Here is a 9,307-nt window from a genome sequence, read left to right as displayed (position 1 = left end):
AACCTTAAATTCCTCCTCTAATTCCACACTCTAAACCTTTTATTCATTTTTTTCCCTCTTGGCCACCTTTATGTTTCTTCTTCTTCTTTATTTTTCCTTTTTTTCAATTTTTTTCAATTTCTTTTTTTTCAACTGAAAAGAAGGGAAAGAAACAAAACTGAAAAGAAGACAATACCACACTTATGTACAACCAACGAAGCATAACCGATAATTACAAGAAATAACGAACAATGCACCCTTACTTACTTAGTACTCATTCCCAAAATAATTCCAAAGCTCCAAAATTCCCTAAGGTTAGGTCGAACATGGTTTTCACTTATAAGCTTGTAATGAGCTAAAGAAATGGGGTGAAAAGGCTCAAAGGGGCTATCAAAGGATAATTTCATTCAAGGTAGACTTAAATGGTTAGTCACTTATTCAAAGAAAATGCCTAAATCACTTCAATATGTGCATACGAATATCAATTAAGCATCAACAAGCGTCAAGTCAAGTTCTAAAGTGCAAGTAATCGAGAGGGCAATCACACAGGAAAAAGAATTAGAGATGGCATACAACAGTCCATCTACAGTTAAGGCTATAAATATCTCACATGGGATAAGTCTATCACAATGCTTAAACATCTCAAATATCAAAAGTAACATGACACACATAAATGCAAGGATTCACATCACAAGATATCATGACTCAACTCAGTTAAAATAAAGAAAATGCCCAAAATCTAAGCAAAACCTAAGAAATCAAAGAAAAGTATGCATCAATCATACTCTAATCTAGTCTATGTAACACCCCGATTTCCAGGTGTCACTTTAGTAACCAAAAAAAATCTTTACGTGGAAAACAGGTAATTTTTTTTTTTTCGTTTTCTTTCCTTTAAATCAAAACGATAAGGAAGTAAAGACAAAACCCAACTACTAAACTAACCAACATACATCAAATATAAACATGTACAGCCTCAGCTGCACTCCCACGTCACGCGCACTCGCAGTGACTCCAAAGCAGTGTGCCCGTAGGCAAATATCTACAGACCCAGAAGTGTAAGTGAGAAAATTAAAATTACAAACCACTAGGAGAAAGTCGGCCTCAATATGGCCTAAGCAAAGACCCCTATGGTCCAACTGACTCACTGTGATCCCTCAGTAAGAGAACCACACGAAAAGTCATGCGTCGGAAACCTACCCGATCCCAAAAGCAAAACGAATCAGAGCTCTACACAAAACATGACGCCTGCCCAAACCTAACCTCCCAGTGCCAAACCCACAACGATCTGAAGTCGGCAAGTTGAAGCTCAACTCTATGCGCCATAGAACTCCTTTCGTCAGACGTCCACGCTCGTCAGTCCGGTCCTCCATGACCCTTCCCCGATACGTCGCCCGGTGACCCGCTACATCGATCACCCAAGCGGTGGGGGCATCCCGATCCAGCAGCTCATATCTGATCCCCCCCGAGGGAGAGACCGTCGAGAACCAGTCGACCATCGACATCTGGCAGCAGGCCGACCGCCCAAACACAAACATACAAACAAAGCCAAGGCGCTAGGGTCAACTCACAGCAATAAGTACATATACACTCAACATGTGACGGGGTATATATATAAGTTGTTATATAAGCATATAAGTAATCCTAGCATGTTATGGCTCTAACATTGCTTCAATAAACAAACAGCACACAGTCTCAGTCAGCATGAATGTATGCGTGAAATGCACAATATGAATCCGGATTTGTGACGCGTTCCCGTTCGCCACAAGTGAAGCATTCCCGTTCTTCACTATGGATGGACCATTCCCGTTATCCATCCTGGATGAAATCCATCCTGGATGAACCATTCCCGTTATTCATCCTTGGTGAACCATTCCCGTTATTCACCGTATGATGAACCATTCCCGTTATTCATCATTTATGCAAGGTGAACCATTCCCGTTATTCACCATGATATTCACAGGTGAACCATTCCCGTTATTCACCCGATTGAATGCAATGTGGTTAGCCAAACAACGAATCGCCCTTACCACGAAAGTGTTTAGCTCACAACCCAATCTCAACAAACCCATGAGTTAGTGTCGGTCAATACAACACAACTCGGAGTAAGTGTCGGTCAATACAACACAGCTCCACCAACAAGAATACACAAGGGTCTAGTGTCGGTCAATACAACACAGCCCAAACAACAAGAGCGCTAAGTGTCGGTCAATACAACACCGCTCCAACAACAAGAGAACCCAAGGGATTAATGTCGGTCAATACAACACAACCCCATCAACAAGAGTACGTAAAGTACTCGGTGACTTTCAGTCATCACCATAGCTCACCTTAGTGGCTTTCCCCAATTCCAATAACTCACAACAAAGGTCGACTTTTCCCCGTCTTTCGTAAATATTTTCCCCTTCAGTTTTCCTATACTTAAACATTAATAAAAATGATTTCAATTCAGATTAGTCAGGTTATGAGTTTATTTCTCAAAATCTAGGTTTCCCAAGTCTTTAGTTTACAAAATTCTATTCATTCTAGGTTTTCCGAAAACCAACCACCCAAAAGAAGTTTCCCGGGGAAAGTCTAAGTAAACCAACAAATACCAACCAGGCTAGGTCTCAAACCCCTCGTTTGGACTTGCCTAGGGTTGCTCATCCAACCCAAAATATCAAAGATCACCAGATCAATGAATCTCCACTCCGAAGTCGCGTCAAAACGCTCAATTCAACACAACATCACATCATAAGTTATGAAAACATTCATAACAATAAACCATCATCATAATCAATATCATAGCAAAGCATAAGTCGAATGTATCGACGCCTATCATGCAATCATAGCTAATATATATGTAAGTTGCCCTAACCTCGAGCTGTTCCAGCTTCGCAAACAAAGTTCTCCTCAAACAATTGCTCTGAGTCTTCCAAAGTTCCCTCAACTGAACCTCGGAGAAAAACAAAGCAGAATCCAAACAAAATCGATTAGTTCGATCGCAAAACAATACATAAACGATAGACAAAGCATTAAAGCTTCAGAATAGGACAATCAGGTACGAAAAGACAAGTTTTCGAAAACGAAAAACTCCCCCCCCTTAGGAAATAGCCCACGGCCATAAGGAGAAAAGAGCTTCGGCTCTTTTTCTTCGATCAAATCAGTTTACAAGGTAGTTTTAGGGTAAAACTAAGGCAAAGAAACTGTCAGAACAATTTTCGGACAATCAGGCCGAAATACAACTATCCAGGGGCATTTTGGTCCAAAATAAAGGCTCAAAACTTCAAAGTTATCAGTTCTGAAAACAAATTTGACAGCAATGATCCTCATGACATCCGTGACAACAAATCCTAAAGGCACGAAGTCAGATTAAGTCTTTTCGACAATAAAGTTTCGAAATGTGAGACAAAAAGGGTTTTGAAACAGTTTTTCAGATCCTGGACAACTGGATCACAATCAGCGTTTACTGACAGAGGTTTTAGACTCAGGGGAACGTAAGGAACATAACCCAACCAAGAAATCGAAGAAATCTAACCATTTTAGAAAAAGCTCAAAACTGTGAGCACAGAAACGACTTTAGAAACGCAACAGAAACAACAATCAGAGGTAGGAATCGTGTTAGTTACCTCGATACCTAGAAGTAGGGACGAACTGCGCGAAGATTGGTCAAGTTTTCGCGAAAATCTCCTCCCCCCTTGCTCTCCACGAAATTCAGCCACAATAGGAAGAAAATGAAGGAATTTTTTGCTTTTTGAGCTATTTATAGGCAGGCGAAATCGCGGGAAAATGAAAATTTCGCGATTCCGATTTTTGCAGCACGATCACCGTGGAATTCTAAGAGAGATTCTGGCGTCAGAATTCCAGAACTCAAAACAAATATCTAAGATTTAGGAAAAACGATATCCAAAACGCCAAAAACGGTGTAAGTTAGTCTGTCCCGAAAAACTACTTTTTGCTGTGATGCTCAGACGACAAAACTTCCAACAGAAGAAAGATTGGAAATGTCGAAACAAGTTTGGCATCGCGGACGGAATCTTCGTTAGAAGTCCCGAATAGAAAAAGTCTTCATCCTTCGCTCAAAACTAAGGTTTCGAAGCAAAGAAATTAGCGTCGGCGGACATCCGAAAAGTGAAACCTATCGTGCGTACAGTCCAGAGTTCCGAAATGAAACGCTGGTCGATGGAAAAATAAAGAGAATCTTTAAATTTTCCGAGAGTTCGAAATCTCACTCAAAACGTTGCTTTAAGAGCGAAATAGCCTATTCTGGACACGCTCGCCATAAGGCAGGTGTGCAGACGACTCGCACTAACTCCGAAAACAACTACGCAACATTCCTCAAGCAATTCCTGAACTTTCTTCTTCATTAATCTTTCTCAAATGTCAAACTCCTGTCACGCTTACACTGATTCTACGTGTGAGTCGGAAACTTAACTTGTTCTGAAAATCCAGGTCTTACAGTCTACCTACTCTAGTCTCCCTCCCCCCCCCCCCACACTTAAACTACACATTGTTCCAATGTAGCACAATCAGAAAATCCAAACATACATAACATTCAATGGAATTGAACACGTGAAATAAAAGCAGAGAAGGAGAAAAAAGAAAGCTCTCTGATTTATGGCGTGAGTAAAGCGGGCTCAACCAAGGAAACGTCTTCCACAATGGCCTCCACAAGAGAAGGATGTGTCAGGAAATGCTTGAGGCAGTGTCCATTAACCTTGAAGCTCTTATCTATGGATTCACTTTTGATCTCTACAGCACCATATGGAAACACATTAGTAACAACAAAAGGGTCAATCCACTTAGAACGAAGCTTACCGCTCATAAGTCTATCATAATTGCTTCAACCTCTCAAATATCAAAAGTAACATGACACACAGAAATGCAAGGATTCACATCACAAGATATCATGACTCAACTCAATTAAAATAAAGAAAATGGCCAAAATCCAAGCAAGACCTAAGGAATCAAAGAAAAGCATGCATCAATCCTACTCTAATCTAGTCTACCTGCTCTAGTGTCCCCGCCCCCGCCCCCACCCCCCAACACTTAAACTACACATTGTTCCAATGTAGCACAATCAGAAAATCCAAACATACACAACATTCGATGGAAATGAACTAGTGAAATAAAAGCAGAGAAGGAGAAAAAAGAAACCTCCTTGATTTATGGCGTGAGTAAAGCGGGCTCAACCAACGAAACATCTTCCACAGTGGCCTCCACAAGAGAAGGATTTGTTAGGAAATGCTTGAGGCAATGTCCATTAACCTTGAAGCTCTTATCTTTGGATTCACTTTTGATCTCTACAACACCATAAGGAAACACATTAGTAATAACAAAAGGGTCAATCCACTTAGAACGAAGCTTACCGCTCATTAGTCCAAGCCTAGAGTTATACAACAACACTTGTTGTCCAATCAAAAATTCTTTTCTTGAAATCAAGCTATCATGGAATCTTTTGGTCTTCTATTTGTAGAACTTAGAGTTATAATAGGCTTCTAAGCAGTTCTCATCTAGCTCACTCAGTTGGAGCTTCCTTTCTTCACCGGCTTGATCAATAGCCAAGTTGCAAGTCTTCACATCCTAATAAGCACGGTGCTCTATCTCAATAGGAAGATGACATGCTTTACCAAACACAATGCGATAATGAAACATTCCTATGGGTGCTTTGTAAGCAGTACGATGTCCCCAAAGAGCACCCTCAAGTTTGTTGCTCTAATCCTTTATGTTATGATGCACCATCTTCTCCAAAATCCACTTTATCTTTCTATTAGAAATCTCAGCTTGCCTAATTGTTTGGGGGTGATACGGTGTGGAAACTCTATGAACAACCTCGTACTTCTTCAACAAAGCTTGCATGGATCTATTGCAGAAGTGGGTGCCTTGGTCACTAATAATGGCTCTGGGAATGCCAAACCTGCAAAAAATGTGAGACCTAACAAAATCCACAACAACCCGAGCATCATTAGTCCAAGTGACCTTAGCTTCGACCCATTTAGAAACATAATCGACAACAAGCAAGATATAATAAAAACCAAAAGAAACAGGAAAATGACCCATAAAATCGATGCTCCAAACATCAAAAAAACCTCACAAAACAGCATAGGCTGTTGAGGCATCTCTTTTCCAAGAAATGGTATCGCCTTCTCTCTGACACGGCTCACAAGTGCTACAAATTCTCGACGCATCTTTGAAGATGGCGGGCCAATAAAATCCAGAATTAAGCACCTTTGGTGTTGTACTTTGGGTACCAAGATGGCCACCCACTACAGAGGCGTGACAAAACTAAAGGACTGACTCAATCGGATGATCTGGGATGCATCTTCTAATCAACAGGTCAGTACAAAATCTCCACAAATAGGGGTCATTCTAAAAATAGTACTTAGCATCACTCTTAAGTTTATCAATTTTAGCTCTAGATGCAAACGAAGGAACAACACATGCAACCAAATAATTGACAAACCAAGGGGTAGGAAGAGAAACATAAATACTAAAAAGCTGTTCATCAGGATAATCATCCCTAATAGGTCGAATATTAGCAGTCCTCTCAATTCTTCTCAAGTGATCAACTACCAAATTTTGTGCTTCACTCCTATCTCGAATCTCCAAATCAAACTCTTGGAGCAAGAGCATCCATCTAATTAACCTTGGCTTAGACTCAGATTTGTTCAACATGAACTTTAAAGATGCATGGTCAGTGTAAACAACAATTCTAGAACAATGCAAATAAGATCTAAATTTATCAAGAGCAAATACAATAGCTAAAATCTCTTTCTCAGTGGTGGTATAGTTTGCTTGTGCATCATCTAAATTCCTAAAAGCTTAATAAATTATCCTAGGCACCTTGTCAACTTTTTGAGCAAGGACAACCCCTACCGCACAACTAGAAGCATCACACATCAGCTCGATAAGGGACTGTCCAATCAGGTGCCTGAATAATATGAGCGATGGTCAAGGATTTCTTGAGGCAATCAAACGCCTCTTTGCATCTCTCATCAAAATCAAACATCACTTCCTTTTGCAACAAGTTAGATAGTGGAAGGGCTTTCTTGCTAAAATCCTAAAAGAACCTGCGATAGAAACATCTATCTTGGCAGGATCTACCTCTATACCCTTATTAGAGATCACATGACCTAAAACTATGCCCTGCTCTACCATAAAAGGACACTTCTCATAATTAAGAACAAGGTTAGTTTCAATGCATCTATGCACAAAATTATCCATATTATCCAAACATGCATCAAATGAAGATCCATAAACAATAAAATCATTCATAAATACGACCCTCTAAGAAATCACTAAAAATGCTTACCATGCACCGCTTGAATGTACCAGGAGAATTGCATAGGCCATTGAAGAAGTTTTCATCTACTAACTACTATCAAATCCCTTTCAAGACTCAATCGTAATATAGTATCGGTTTTGTCGTCTCCACAGGGATTGTGTTGCTATATATTAATCTCACTAGCTAGATGTTGGATGAGCAGTTTAAAAAGTGAAATATGTGTTTATTTAAATAAAGGAAAATAGTAAGTAAAGCAGTAAAAGAAGTTTACATATGCAAGCAAAGAAGAAAGTGTATTTGGAAAATGAGTTCACTTGATTTACAACTTATTCTCAACCAATATGCTCTTATAAGATGAAATTACCATTTAAGATGTCGATAAGAGGTATTCACCTACTAATACCTTAACTAAGTGAATCAACCAATTAAGAACTTAACATTAATTCCTTAAGCCCTAGTGAACATAAAAGGAGCATTATAACACATACCTACTCGATAAGACATTCCCAAGCTTTGTTCCTAACCCAAGAAGTTCATATCGTAGTGGACAGAATCTCTGACTGTCACTCAAGAAATCCTAACAGTTTAGAGGTGAGTATCCCGACTTGTCACTCGGTTTAGACCTCATTCTCAACTCATGATATTCATACCTAAGAGTTAATGTCTCCTATTGTCACCTAGAACACCTCCACCCAACCTAAGACAAGTCTTTCTTAAGATGACTAACGCAAGGGTGGTTCCTCTCATTAATTAAACTCACACCAACTTCTCAATTTTCATGCGAATGCTAAAAAATCATCACATAGTGGATAGATACATGAACGTGCAAAGAAAATTATTATACCTAAGATATAGGTGTTTTTCCCCTTTATATAAACTAAACATACATCAATTCATATCAATTTCTCAATTTATTTATGAATTAGTATAAACCCTTAAAATTATCAATCGGTCAATAGAAGCATTAAGCGTAGAGAGAAACACCAAATAATGAAACTCATACTTATAATTGCATTAACGTATATTGAACAAGAAAGAAAATTAAATTAAATCATCTCAAATACTAAAAGAGAGTCAAAACACAAAAATAGGTAAAGAGGAAAGTGGAACCCAAGATAGAACGAAGTCATGGACGTCCGGAGAAGCTGTCACCTTCCTCCATGGCCCTGACACCGGCCTTCAAGGGCCTAACCTTCCTCTCCACCAAGAAATTTCCTCCAAGAGTCTCCCAAAAATGTTTATTAGGTTTTGAAGAAGAGAAAGATGAAATCATATTCAAAAAATAGGTTAAAAACTGATTTTATAATGATTTTTCGTATTATGTGCGTTTTGTCTTTTCTGGTGAAGCTGACGATCTGGTACGATCACACGCATCGTAAAAAGGTGCACCCTCGCGAATATGGAACGTTAGATGTGGTGTGTCTGGTGTATGATTCACGGTGAACCACAGCGCACCATAGCAAAGCCCCATGGATTTGTGCTTTATCTTCCAAAGTTGGACACGTGTCGCGATCCCACCGTAAGCTCGTGCACTTGCGCTACACAAGATTCCAGCATCCAGAATTCTTTTTTAATTCCATATTTTCTATCTTTTCTAAATTTTCTCCTAAAATAACAATAAAGATAGGAAAAAATAATTAAACGGTAATAAAAGAAAATCTATAAAAGAAAAAATAAAATCTAATCCTAAATTAAAGTAAATAAATCCTAATAATATCTAGAAAAATAATTGAAAATGTAGAAAAATAATAAAACCAAATAAAAACATTAAAATGCATGAAATAAGCATAAAATGTCCTAAAAAGACTGAAATATCTTAAAATTATACTAAACTACATGCAAATAAACTAGGAAAATAGCCTTAAATCTCGAGTCATCAACATCCTTCTATAAGCAAAAGTACTGAAGGGGAAAGTGAATGTGGTCTTCTCTTGGTCCTCAGGAGTAATATGAATATGAAAATACCCAGAAAAACACTTTCAAGAAAACAATAGTGACTTTAACCTGCTAAGCGCTCAAGCATCTGATGAATAAAAGGCAAAGGGTAGTAATCCTTTCTGGTTGCTT

The sequence above is a fragment of the Lotus japonicus genome, chromosome 1 (genome assembly GCF_012489685.1).
Source record: "Lotus japonicus ecotype B-129 chromosome 1, LjGifu_v1.2".
NCBI classification, from domain to species: Eukaryota; Viridiplantae; Streptophyta; class Magnoliopsida; order Fabales; family Fabaceae; genus Lotus; species Lotus japonicus.
This window is presented reverse-complemented; position numbering follows the sequence as displayed.